The sequence below is a fragment of the Phocoena sinus genome, chromosome 16 (assembly GCF_008692025.1).
Source record: "Phocoena sinus isolate mPhoSin1 chromosome 16, mPhoSin1.pri, whole genome shotgun sequence".
NCBI classification, from domain to species: domain Eukaryota; kingdom Metazoa; phylum Chordata; class Mammalia; order Artiodactyla; family Phocoenidae; genus Phocoena; species Phocoena sinus.
Window position 1 is genome coordinate 30,928,214 of NC_045778.1, and position 14,526 is coordinate 30,942,739.

Genomic DNA, 14,526 nt, shown 5'->3' on the forward strand with positions numbered 1-14,526 from the left:
TTGGCAATGTTTTCTTCCATTCTTCTATTGTCTTTGACTTTCTTTGTGATATCTTTCATTATACAGAAGTTTTAGATATTTATTTAGGTAGCCAAATTTCTCAATATTTTCTTTTATGGCTTCTAGATTTTACACCTTGCTTATGGTTCCTCACATCAGGGAGATAATCAAATTATATTCAAATATAATCAAATTATATTTGATTCCTCAAATATAAAAGTATTTTCCAACATTTTCTTCAAATGGCTTAAAGTTTTTTTTAAGGTGTAACCTCTAATACTTCTAGAATTTTTATGTGGTTCCAAGGAATGATTCAAGCTTAAATTATTTTCCCACATGGACATCTAAATAGCCTGCCCTTTACTGCACAGTTCATCCTTTAGCCACTAATTTGAACATAAAAAAAGTTGTTGGTTTAGCTATTCATTCCCAAGCGGAGGTCCAAAAAAAATCTCTCGCCATCATGTCTCGCCAAAACTAAAATAAGCTTATCATCTCAATAAATACTGAAACTATTATTTTATGAAATTAAACAGCCATCCCAGACTTAAAAGCAACAACAAACTCTAAGAGGTAGAAATAAAGAAAATAAAAGTACATTTTCTTCATAAGATAACTACTTTTACCTTACACAACTGGTTTGCACATACCTGCAGGGGAAAGGAGAGTGGCATCCTTTAGGAAGCCAGGAATGAGGTAAAGACACCATCCATCACCACTATTAATTATCTGTGGTCTGAATGATGCAATAAAGTACTAGTGAAAAGAAGAGTTATCGTAAAGGAGACAAAATACTGATATAAGTAGAAGATTCAATTGCTTTCTCAAAAAATCCAGTAGAGCTAAAAGAACTACTTGAATGACTCAATAAATGGGCTGGATTTAAGATAAGTGTTTGGCGATCAATTTATTTCCTGATACCAACAGAAGCCAGCCCAAACATATGAAGGAAAACTTCTGGGCAGGATGATAAGGACCCAGTTTGCTAATGTCCTCCTTCCAGTGTTCTCTAGAAATGACCAATGAAGTTAAAAATAGGGGAAATTAGGGAAATATGCCAACCATATGCTGGGCCTCAAAGCAAGTTGGTGGCCAGCTGGGACTCATGACTATTAAGTATCATTATTTATTATTACTCTGATATTTGCTAAACTTCTTTGAAACAGGTTGTGCTCAGGCTGTCCATATGTTATTTCATTTAATCCTTGCCCCAAGAAACCTAAAAGGAAGGTGTCTTTATCTCCTTTTCAGATAAGTTTGATTAGGTCAGAGGGCTGCAGATGCCAGGTTGGAAGGCAGGTGGATCTGATTCTAAAACTCTCTCTCTTTTTTTTTTTTTTTTTTTTGTGGTACACAGGCGCCTCACTGTTGTGGCCTCTCCCGTTGTAGAGCACAGGCTCCGGACGCGCAGGCTCAGCGGCCATGGCTCACGGGCCCAGCCGCTTCGCGGCATGTGGGATCTTCCCAGACCGGGTCACAAACCCGTGTCCCCTGCAACGGCAGGTGGACTCTCAACCACTGAGCCACCAGGGAAGCCTTAAAACTCACTCCCTTAAGCATTATCAGGCCCCAGGTGAGTAACTAGGTAGTGAGAAAATCTGGAGGGAGGTGGAGGTGGAAGTGGAAGAGGACAAATCGGGTATTTGGGAGCTCAGAGCGGCAAGTCCTTAAGCAGTTAGGGGGAGACAACCCCTAACTGCCTGCATAGCTGAAGTGCCATAATGTGCAAGCTTTCCTTTCCTCTAATGCTTCTGTCACCCTGGCAGGTAGCACCAAGATCCACGGTGAACACACACAGTTTGAGGCTTGGAGAAGTTAGGTGGTGGCCTAAGGTCACATAGAAATGTGGGGATTTGCTCCCAGGGTACCAGTGCCCCCATAGGCAACGCTGCAGGATGTGCACGGCCTCCCAGCCTGGCCGTGTTGTGGGGAAGATGGGGGCAGAGGGCATCTGGCAGGGTTTGTTCTTCTAGTCTGTACCCAAAGGCAAGGGGCCAAGGCAAACAGGAAGTAGGGGGCTGGCCATCCCTCTGGGGCTGGAGGTGGGAGAGAGGGACCACCCACTGAAAGGACCTCAGTGGCTGGGAGGGTTGGAGCCATACAAAGCCTCCTTGTCTTCTTGTCTTGGTTCAGATAAGACCGATTCCAGGAAGCCTTCAGCCCCACGTGGGCCAGGCCACCCCCTTTCAGCACAGATGGAGCAGGGCTGCTAGCCCAGGGCCACACAAGTTACAGGCAGAGAGAGTGAACCAGTGGAGTGTGGCTGTATATGCCTCTGTAGGGGATGGAAGGTGTGGGGGACCTAACAAGATGAGATTTAAGAAGGTTTTTGTTTTTTTTTTCAATCTACCCCCTTTCTGGCAAGCAGTCCCAAATTCTCCCAGGTAGGGGAAGATGTAGGAAGATAGGGAGATCTGCTGGGTACAGGGAGGAGTGAAGTGGGGATGGGGGTAGAGGCCTAATGTTAACAACTATAATATCAATAATTATAGTCACAAAGGCCAACATTCATTGATTCCGACTTTGCGTCAGGCGCTTTTCCAAGCACCACATGCCTGTTTCTCAGTTAATCTCGGCTGGTACTGTGTGAGCAGGGTTCTGTGGTTATCCCAGAGGTTGGCAAGAGCAGTTTCCCACCCAGTGTATTTTGAAGTGTGATGAATCCACATTAAAGGTGGAGGAAAACAGCCTGACAGGGTCCACCTGCTCAGTTTTGAGGTATTTTTGCATATTCACATTGCTCAGTGTCAGTTCAGTTCATCGTTAAAGCCATAGACATTTCCCAAGAACGTGTTCATTTATGGCTCCGGGATCCTTGTGGGCTTGGGAGGGGAGGTAGTCAGTTGGCATTTCCCCTAGTTCTGTGAGAACCTTGTCTGCAATGTTCTCTAGGGAGATGATCTCATTTTGCTCCTTGAGACCGGAGTTGGGGTAAAATATAAACCGAGAACACTCCTTGTGTATTGGCCTGGGTTCCTGGACTCTTTAATCAATAGAAGTTGATAACAGTGCAGACAAGAAACTCAGGCAAGGCTTTACTGGGACTTGTGCTGCAGCAGGAGGGAGTGAGAACGGGTAATGGGTGTCCTTGCTCACCCCCTGAGGGAGGGCGAGCTGGTCCTTTAAATGTGGTTGATGCCAGGATCTTGGTTCCCTGTTCACCAATGCCGAATAGAAATACTGAGACAGTAGAAAAGAGTAGCTTTATTCTTTTGCCAGGCAAAAGGGAAACATAGTAGGCTAGTGCCTCAAGAACTGTGCCCCCTTCCCTGGGGAATAGAGAAAGGTTATATAGCCCAGGGCTCCTGGTCTGGGGTAGGGGATAAGGCTCAAAGTAATTAAGGTCTTGCATTTCTTTTCTTCTGCAAATTCATGGCCAAAGCTGGCGTCAGGTGGCTCGGCAACCGGGTCTGGTGTCCCTGAAGTTATCACATGACCTTCTTTCTGAAATGAAGAGTGCTACAACGGAGGGTAGGGGGAGAAGAAATGCCACGAAGAAATGCCACGTACAAAGGGCGATTCACATGGAGTCAGAGAGCAATCAGCTTTGTGAAGGACGAGTCTAGCTACAAGTGTTCGTTAGTAGTAACAGCTAAAGACTAACCAAGATTGCTTAACTCTTTCAGGCCTGTTTATGTTGTTTCCCCAGCCAGGTCATTGTTGCAAAGAGGGGGTAACAATAACTCCTACCTCATGGCAGAAAACGTGATTTTCCTTGCCTGCCTCTGAGGAGCTTTCCTCAGCTGATCACTGTTGTTTCATCACCTTATTTATCTGCAGGTTGGGAATTCCTTGAGGGTAGAAAGGGTGTGAGCAATGCGCAGGCCTGCAGAGGCCCTCAGGTGGAGTTAAGGGTTTCCAGGTGTTACCAAGTACAAGCTCACACTGCTTGCAACAGGACAGCCCAATAAATTCGAGAGAGGAGTTGTTGGGGGCAAGGAATAGTGACTTTATTCAGAAAGCCAGCAGACCGCATGGACTAGTTTCCCAGAGAACCATCTTGCTCAGGTTTGGATGCTAGTTTCTTTTATGGAACAAAGAGGGGGAGGTGAGGATGTAAAGTAAAAAAAGGAGATATATTTCCTGGTTCTGGCCAGACTTCTGAGGGGGTGTGTTAATTTCTTCATTCCTGAAGCCATTCACAGGTGGGCTTGGTCAGGATGTTTCCAGTGAGCTTAAAGAAAAGTATTTTAGCTTAACCCTCAGGCATGGGAGGCAGGGTTTTCAGAGATGGGCTATTATGTATACTTTAAGGTATAGCCCACATCCCTTTAGTGATTAACTTGTAGCAAAAGCGGTAGAATACAAAGGTTAAAAAAAAAGAAACAGATCCAATATGGAGTCAGATTTGTTGTTCCCTATTACACAGGGAGTCAGGAAAGTCAACTGCTGACCAAGTAATAGCCGCTGCTGACTCTGCTTCCTGAAGTAAGTGCAGAGTTAAGGCCCCATGAAGGGGGCCTTTGAACATGAGTAGGGTTTTTCTAAGCAAGAGGTACTGTGTGCCATGGAGATTAGTGGGGTGTGAGTGGTTTACAGGAGAGTGGGGAGCCATAAATCTGGGGGGATGTTTGGCCAGATTATTGAGAGCCTCGAATGCCACTCTCAGGAGAGTCAGCCTTTGTGCTGTAGGCAGAGGTGCTGGCAGGGTTTTTGGCTGAAGGATGACTCAATCATGCCAACCCTCTTCTTTTTTTAAAAAAACTTTTTGTTTTGAAATAAGTTTAGATTTACAAAAATAATACAGCGAGTTATTGAATATTTTTCACCAGCTTCCCCACATATTAACATCTTAAGAACTGCAGTAGAATTATCAAAGTCAGGAAATTAACATTAATACAGTGCTATTAAAGAAGCGACAGACTTTATTCATATGTTGCCAATTGTCTCACTACTGTTCTTTTTCTGGCCCAGGATGCAATCCAGGATCCCGCACTGATTCAACTGTCATGTCTCTTTAGGCTCCTTTAATCTAGAACAGCTCCTGTCTTTTTTTGTCTCTCATAATTGGACAGTTTTAAGAGTCCAGGCTAGTGAGTTTTGTCTTTCATAACCTTGACACTTCTGAAGAATATTGTCCAATTATTTTGTAGAATGTCCCTCAACTTGAACATTTTTCATGAAGAGTTTGAGCTTCTGCATTTTTGTTGAGAATCTCGTATGAGTGATGCTGTGTTTTCCAGTGCACCACATCGGAAGACACTTATGATACTGCTCTGTCTCATTATTGGTGATGTTAACTTTGAAAAGACGATGTGGTAAAGGTGATGTCTGCCAGGTTTTTCCATCGCAAAATTACTGCTTTCCCTTTTGTAACTAATGAGTATCTTGTGGGGAGGTCACCATTATACCCATCCTCAGCCTGGTGGAGGTAGCCCTTCTCCCAGTCCTCTGGGCTGAGGATCATCTTTTCAGGCTCCAGTGGGCCTAAAATGACCTATCTCCTCAAATTTGTTTCTTCTGACGGCTCTACCTTTCCATGATGTAAGCCTCATTGACTGTTGTTGGGAATATAAATTTGTACAGCCTTTGTGGAGGGCCATTTGCCAATGTCTACAACAATTTTATATGTGTATACCCTTTGACTTTACAGTTTCACTTAGACAATGAAACACACAGATGACATATGGTGTACTAAGGAAATGAAACACACAGATGACATATGGTATACTAAGGAAATGTTATAATAAATGAATTTCCCTTTTCTCCACATCCTTGCCAATGCTTGTTATTTGTTCCTTTTTTTTTTTTTAATTTATTTTTGGCTGTGTTGGGTCTTAATTTCTGTGTGAGGGCTTTCTCTAGTTGTGGCAAGCGGGGGCCACTCTTCATCGCAGTGCGCAGGCCTCTCACTATCGTGGCCTCTCTTGTTGCGGAGCGCAGGCTCCAGACGCGCAGGCTCAGTAGTTGTGGCTCACGGGCCCAGCTGCTCTGCAGCATGTGGGATCCTCCCAGACCAGGGCTCGAACCCGTGTCCCCTGCATTAGCAGGCAGACTCTCAACCACTGCGCCACCAGGGAAGCCCCTGTTCCCTTTTTGACAATAGCTATTCTGACAGTGGGAGATGATATCTCATTGTGGTTTGATTTGCATTTCACTGATGATTAATGATGTTAAGCATCTTTTCGTGTGTCTGTTGACCATCTCTATGTCTTCTTTGGAAAAATGTCTATCCAGATCTGCACATTTTAAAATCAGCTTGTTTGGTTTTTTGCTATTGAGTTGTATGAGTTCTTCATATATTTTGGATATTAACATTTACAAATATCTACTCCCAATTCGTAGGTGGCTTTTTCATTTGGTTCATAGTTTCCTTCACTGTGCAAAAGCTTTTTAGTTTGATATAGTCCCATTTGTTTATTTTTGTTTCTTTTGCCTGAGACATATCCAAAAAAAAATTTACTAATATTGATGTCACAGAGCTTATTGCCTATGTTTTCTTCTAGAATCGAGTCTTACATTTAAGTCTGTTATCCGTATTGAATTTACTTTTGTGCATGGTGTGAGAGAGTAGTCTAGTTTGATTCTTTTGAATGTAGCTGTCCAGTTTTCCCAACACTGTTTTTTAAAGAGGCTGTCTTTTCTCCATTGTATATTCTTGCCTCCTTTGACAGATTGTGTATGTTCATTTCTGGGCTGTCTATTCAGTTCCCCTGATCTGTGTGTTTGTTTTTGTGCCAGTACCACTCTGTTTTGATTACTGTAGCTTTGTAGTATAGTTTGAAATCAGGGAGCATAATAGCTCCAGCTTTGTTCTCCTTTCTCAAGATTGTTTTGGCTATTCTGGGTCTTTGTGTTTCCATACAAATTTTAGAATTATTTGTTCTAGTTCTGTGAAAAATGCTCTTGATATTTTAATAAGGGTTGCATTGAATCTGTAGCCACTATGGAAAACCATATAGAGATTCCTCAAAAGATTAAAAATAGAATTGCCATATGATCCAGCAATTCCACTCCTGGGTAGTTATCTGAAGAAAACAAAAACATTAATTAGAAAGGATACATGCACCCCTGTGTTTATTATAGCATTATTTACAGTAGCCAAGATACAGAAGCAACCTAAGTGTCCATTAATAGATGAATGGATAAAGAAGATATATATATGTATGTGTGTGTATACACACACACACACACACACACACACACACACACACAGTGGAATATTACTTAGCCATAAAAATAATGAAATCTTGCCATTTGTGACAACATGGATCCACCTAGAGGGTATTATGCTTAGTGAAAGAAGTCAGACAGAAAAAGACAAATACTGTATGATTTCACATATATGTGGAATCTAAAAAACAAAACAAATGAACAAATACAACAAAATAGAAGCAGAATTATAGATACAGAGAACAAAAAGGTGGTTGCCAGAGGGGATGGGGGTTGGGGGAGGAAAGAAATAGGAAAGAGATTAAAAGGTACAAACTTCCAGTTGCAGAATAGATGAGTGGCCGATATTGATGCCCAAAGTCTTGGCTCTCTGGGCACTGATGCCAAAAAGAAATATGGAGACCGAGTTTTGGAGGAATGAGGAAAATGGCTTTAATCTTTGCCTGGCAAAAGGGGTAACAGCAGGCTAGCACCTCAAGAACTGTGCCCCCCCTTTTCTGGGAATAGAGAGAGGTTTCTATCCTGGGGCTCATGGTCTGCAGGTAGGTGATAAGGTTCAAAGCAATGAAGGACTTGCATTTTTTTTTCTTCAGCAAATTCATGGCCAGAGCTGGTGTCAGGTGGCTCATCAGTGGGGTCTGGTGTCCCTGAAGGTTATCGGCCAGTGACCTTCTTTCTGAAATGAAGAGTGCTACAAGGGAGTATAGGGGGAGAAGAAATGCCAGGTGCGAAGGGTGATTCATATGGAGTCAGAGAGTAGTCAGCTTTGTGAAGGACAAGTCTAGCTACAAGTGTTTGTTAGTATAACAGCTAAAGAATAACCAGGATTGCTTAACTCTTTTAGGCCTGTTTATGCTATTTCCCCAGCCTGTTCGTTGTTTCCTTATTTTGCTTGTTTATCAGAAAAGAAATGTCTCATTTCTGTTTTTACTGCAACAATATGAAATGTACAGTGTGGGGAATATAGTCAATAATTATGTCATGTCTTTGCATGGTGACAGATGACAGCTAGACTTATCATGGTGTTCATTTTGAAATGTATAGAAATATGAAGTCACTATGTTGAATAACAGGAACTGATACAGTGTTGTAGGTCAGTTACAGTTCAAAAAACCCAATCACAGAAACTCATCGAAAAAGAGATCAGATGTGTGGTTACCAGACATGGGGGGTGGTTGGAGGGGGAATTGGATGAAGGCAGTCAAAATGTACAAATCCCAATTATAAGACAAATAAATACTAAGGATGTAATGTACAACATGATACATATAATTAACACTGCTGTATGTTATATATTGTGTGAAAGTTGTTTGGAGAGTAAATCCTATGAGTTCTCGTTAAGGAAAAAAATTTTTTCTCTATCTCTTTAATGTTGAATCTATATGAGATGATGGATGTTCTCTAAACTTATTGCAATAATCATTTCATGATATATGTAAGTCAAGTCCTTATGCTCTACACCTTAAACTTATACAGTGCTATATGTCAATAAAACTGTAAGTAAATAAATATTTACTGTAAGTAAATAAATTAATTAATTAAATGAATGAATTCTATCTATGTACACCAGCATAGAATTACCTCCAAGATTTACTGTTGAATAAAGAAAGCAAGTTGCAGAAAAATGCGTGTAATACAATCTCATCATGAACCAAAGAATGTCTGCGAGTCTGTGTGCATGTATATTATACACTATTTTATTTATATATATATATTTTATATGTGTATAGCTGAAATCTAGAAGAATGCACATTCAGCTGCTAATGGTGTAATCACTGCTATGCACAGGGATTAGGATGAGAGCGAGAGTACTAATGTAACTGGGAACTTTATGTTAGACCTTCTGATTGTTGAATGATTTGATGTTTCACAACAAGCACAGGATACATTTGTAATAGCAGTAACAACTCCTGTTGCAGCCACATTCATCTTTGTCCAGAAGAGGAAACTGACGTCCAGAGAAAGGGCCTTGCCCAAGTCCAGCCAGGAGGTTAGCAGCCAGGAGGTTAGCAGGGCAGCAGGAAGCAGACGAGAGAGCAAGACTGGGAGGGACCAGAGGTGAGCAAACAAGGCCCAGCTGGGGAGACTGTAGAAAACGTGCTGAGTGTTAAGGGAGAAGAGGGGCTGGGCCCTGCCTCCCCAAACTCTGAGAGCTCCCTTATCCCTGAGAAAGTGGAGAACAGAGTTTTGAGACCCAGCACAGGACACAGTCCCTGAGTGTGAAGGACCTGGTGGAGGTGACCATGATGCAGATTGAGGAAATGATGCCGAGGACAATCTAACTGCCTCTGACTGAGATAGGGAGTGGGTGCCAGAGATCAGGGTGGAGCAGCCCGGGACCCACTATTTCCACCTTCATCGCCCCCATTTTACAAATGGGATTGAGAACAGATAGGAAACCTGCCCAAGGTCACACTGGACTCCAAAGGCTGCTCTTCACTGCAGAGGTGCCTCAGGCTATGGAAGTGCATCTTGCTAAGGGTGGATCCCAAAACTAGCGTGTGACCTACACTTACCTAGGCCTTGAACATCCTTTAAAAAAAATCCCCACACTTAAATTGAGAATTTTGCAACCAAAATTTGAACACCACTGAACTTGACTAAGAAGGAACAAAAACAAAATAGAACAGAAAAGAAAAAGGAAGGAAGGAAAAGAGAAAAGAAGGTATATGCAAATATCTTAGCTGTGGAACAATTCTGCTTTAACTCAGTTTCCTAGGACTAAGAGATATAGATGAGTGCAGAATTCTCAACTGTTCCAACCAGTCTGCAGATTTTATTCCTTTGTAAATCTAAAATATAATGAATATTTTGTATGGTGTTGTAAAGCTTAAATGGGGGGGAAGTAGGGTTGCACATTTCTGACTGAGGTATAAATGTCGTTTGTAAACTAAATGTTCAAATGATTGCTGTCTCCTCAGGGTTGCCACTTGAGCCTGAATTTCCAATCTGCCCAGATAAAGAAGAGAGGATTTGGGAGGGAATTCTACTGGAGTGATGGCTCGGAAAAAGGTTAGTAGTTGGGATATGTACTTTTGGGTCAATGTTAGTGAAGTCATTTGCCTAAAAGGGGCAGAAATGCCGATTCAGGATCAATAAGAGGTAAATTTGGTTGTGTGGGGCAAGGTTAGATTAGAATTTTTAAAAGAGCCAGAGAATTTAACTTTTTTTTGTTTTTGTAAATTAATTTTTATTGGAGTATTGTTGCTTTACACCGCTGTGTTAGTCTCTGCTGTACAGCAAAGTGAATCAGCTGTACATATACATATATCCCTTCTTTTTTGGATTTCTTTCCCACTCAGGTCACCACAGAGCACTGAGTAGAGTTCCCTGTGCTATACAGTAGGTTTTCATTAGTTATCTATTTTATACATAGTCGTGTATATATGTCAATCCCAATCTCACAATTCATTCCACCCACCACTTCCCCCTTGGTACCCATACATTTGTTCTCTACGTCTGTGTCTCTATTTCTGCTTTGCAAATAAGATCATCTGTACCATTTTTCTAGATTCCACACTTATGTATTAATATATGATATTGGTTTTCTCTGACTTGCCTTACTCTGTATGACAGTCTCTAGGTCCATCCATATCTCTGCAAATGACACAATTTCGTTCCTTTCTGTGGCTGAGTAATATCCCATTGTATATATGTACCACATCTTCTTTATCCATTCCTCTGTTGATGGACATTTAGGTTGCTTCCATGTCCCGGCTATTGTAAATAGTGCTGCAATGAACACTGGGGTGCATGTATCTTTTTTAATTTAATTTTAAACAATTGCTACTCTTGTGAATCTCTAATTTGTTGTGCCTGATCTGTAGGCCTTCGTCAGAAAAAAATGTGTATATATCAGATCTCAAAACTGAGGGACATATGAGAGCAACCACGGTCATAGGGATTAACTTGCCAACTAAGGAATGTTGCTTGCCATCCAGTTCTACAGGAATCAAGATACTAGCCACTGCAGTTACTGACGTATAGCAACACTCTGGAAAGAATTCAGGGTGAAGCTCAGGAATGAGGCACTCTGTGCTCTGGGAAAACTGTGACAACAGGCCCTCAGATAGTTACATATTTTCGGGAGAAATTTTTATGGACCCAAATTCTTGCACTGTCCCATGCTTAGAAAAGTATAAAATCATTAACTGAGATATCTGATCCTTGTGACTGGTAGCAACCTTCTACAGAGACGTGTGCTTGATTGTACACATCCCTTCTCCAAAATCACATACCTCTTCCTCCTGGGCTCCAGTCCTCAGTAAGACAGTAAATAAACTCAACTCACAGCTCTTATGTTGTGTGTGTGCGTGTGTGTGTGTGTGTGTGTGTGAGTGTTTCAGTTAACAAGCTAAAAAACAGAATGACATTGAGAACTGGCCTGGAAGTTAAGGTTCAAGGTAGCTGTTTCCCAGCTCTGCTGCTTATTTGCTCTGTGTGCTTGGGTAGTCAGCTCACACTTTCTGGGCATTCATTTCCTCTTCTGCAAAATCAAGTGGTGGGTGTAAGGAGCCCAGAGGAGCTGAGGTTCTCAGCAGCGATGGCAGCTCCTTTCTGCTCACGTCACAAGCCTTAGGAAAGCAGCCTTGTTGGCAAGCTGGCTGTCTGCATTCCATACTCAATTGCCCACCTTGGAGGAAGATGAAGTTGGAGGCAGTCACGTTGCCTTGTACTCAGAGCCCAGGCCGGCAGAAGGCATGCCTATCCTGGCTGCAGCAGGTGCTAAAGGCAGAACTGGGCAGTGGTTAAGACTTGGGGGAGTCAGAGAAACCTGGTCTCCAATCTCAGCTCTACCCCTTTCTAGACATGAGATCTCTGGTAACTTGCTGTCTCTGATCTGAGTGTCCTCTGTAAAATGGGAATGTTAATAGTACCCATGCCTCTTGGGCTTGTTGAGAGAATCAGATAAGATGTGTATAAATGCCTAGAACAGTGCTGGGCACATATTATGTATTCAATCAATGTTAACTATTATTATTTTTGTTGTTTTTATTACTCAAAATCAAATCTTAACTTCCTACCTAATATAGGAATTCTTTCTATGGCATATGAGACAAGTGGCTATTCTCACTCTTCTTGAATACTTCCAGTGACAGGAAGCTCACTACTTCTCCCAGTAAATTGTTTCACGAGTGGATAGTGCTTTTGGAATTTTATGGACTTTTAAAGCTGGTACCTTATATAAATCTCAGGTTTAACTGCCTCATGAGGAAACCCAAGTTCAAGAGGTATCAATAAAAGATTTGCTCAAGGCTGCATGGCTAATTAGGTGGCAGCTGCTCCCTTCTTCTGCCTTCCAATCTTTTAAATAGATTTATTTATATTTTTATTTATTTTGGCTGTGCCGGCAGCTGCGGCACACGGGATCCCCATTGCGGCATGTGGAATACTTAGTTGTGGCATGTGAACTCTTAGTTGCAGCATGCCTGTGGGATCTAGTTCCCCGACCAGGGATCGAACCTAGCCCCCCTCCCCCACCCCGCCCTGCACTGGGAGCGCAGAGTCTTACCCACTGGACCACCAGGCAAGTCCCCTGCTTTCCAATCTCATTCACTAAGTCCATTTTCCTTAGTGCATCTGAGAGCTTTGATACTGCATCCACCAATGCCCCCCACTCTCCCCAAAGAACAATTCCTGGAGGGCCCAGGCTGTCTGTTGCTGGGCCTCTTTGGATCCCAGATAATGTTAAAGGTTCATTGACTCACTCATGGCTGCTGGGATAAAAACCTCTATTTTAGAACTTCCAAATGATGAAGGCTGAGTTCTCCTTGCTGCATTTTCCAAGACAGTCCCCTCCCCCCACCCCAATGTCACTGGGATGTTTCAGCTCTGCCCCATTCCTCAGCACAGCCCTTTGGTTGCCCAGCCCTCCCTAGTCCCACTGGCCTCTTAATCTCCATCCTGATGCTGTTTGAATACTCCTGGTCTCACAGGCCCTAAAGGCCAATGCCCATTTCCCTACCTGCTCCACCTAGTCTGGATGTATCGTCACACCAGAAGTGGTACCCCTGGGGACAGTTATAGCTGTCCTGAATGGAGCTATCTTCCCCACAGTGATTCCAGAAAAGTAGCATGTGTACCTGATCAGGAGAGGGGCCTGGCCACCCCCCCCCGCCAGAAGCCCTCAGTGCCACTGACTTGACGTTGGATGATGCCTCATAGCATCATCAACGACATCAGCCCTCCTACCCAGCTCACTCACTCTGTGCTCCTGATCTGGCCTCTTCCCCTCCCCCTCTTGAATTAGTCAGGAAGCCTCACTGTGATCTTTATAAGGCCAAGCTCCAGCGGTTTCAGAGGAGGCCTCTGTAACCAGTCCCTGGTTAGACTCATGTTCAGATGGAAACATCTTTTCCTTCCAGGTGCCATTTCAAAGGGATATTTGAATGGATTGCTTACTTGAAGTAGAATTCAGATGATTTCTGCACAAGGATTTAGATGGTGGAGTCCACTTTAAATATGTATTTCACAGAGCAAAATATTCCACTGCGAATATATGGATGCCAGAGAGAGATTTTATGCTATGGTTGCACCTGTGATTTACAACCAATAGGCAACAAACACACATGTAACAAACATACGTTTGGGAGTCACAGCTATCTCTTGACTCTTGGTTCTACCCCTCACTAGCTCTGATTGTTAACGAGCTACTTAATTTCATTAGGCCTCAGTTTTCTAATTAGGAAAATGGGATGCCAGGGCATACCTCCTAGGGGTTAAAGTGAGGATTAAATGAAAAAATGCAAACAAGGCTCTAAGCATAATGCCTGGCCACCCACTGACTGTTCAATTAATGTTACTCTTATTATTTTTAACAAAGAAGCAACATTCTATGGGATTCCTGCAGATTCAAAGGATATAATGGGTTTACATAAGGAATGCTTGTCTCTGGCCTACAGTGTGTTTTGCAACAGCCATTACAGGATGCCAGGACAATACTAAATATGTTTCAAAATTGAAATTTCATAATATATTTATTTTCAGTTTCCTAGGAAATATTCTGTAATACCCAGAACATAAGCCCAGCAAATTCTTTTGCTATGCAGGCATTAAAGCTTCGCAAATGCTATAAATAACCTTTTCAGTGTACATGTGCAACGTATTACTGCTGCACCTTTAACCAATGGCAAGAACATCCCTAGGTCTGCAGAATGTTTACAATATTTGTACATTGCTATGGATACAGTATCAAAGGCAGGCGCCAGTAACATGAACAGGATGTAGGGGTTTAGGGCCGCTAACAATGATGGAAACTACTCTCACTCTTAATGCATCTTTCTTGGATAATATTTGTAAAATATTTGGGAGGTGAGCCATGCTGTTGAGAACATTACTTTGGATGTTTCATCCAATATGCTGACAGGCAGCTTGGTGAAATAGCAAGGAGTCAGAGACCCAGGTCTGACAGCA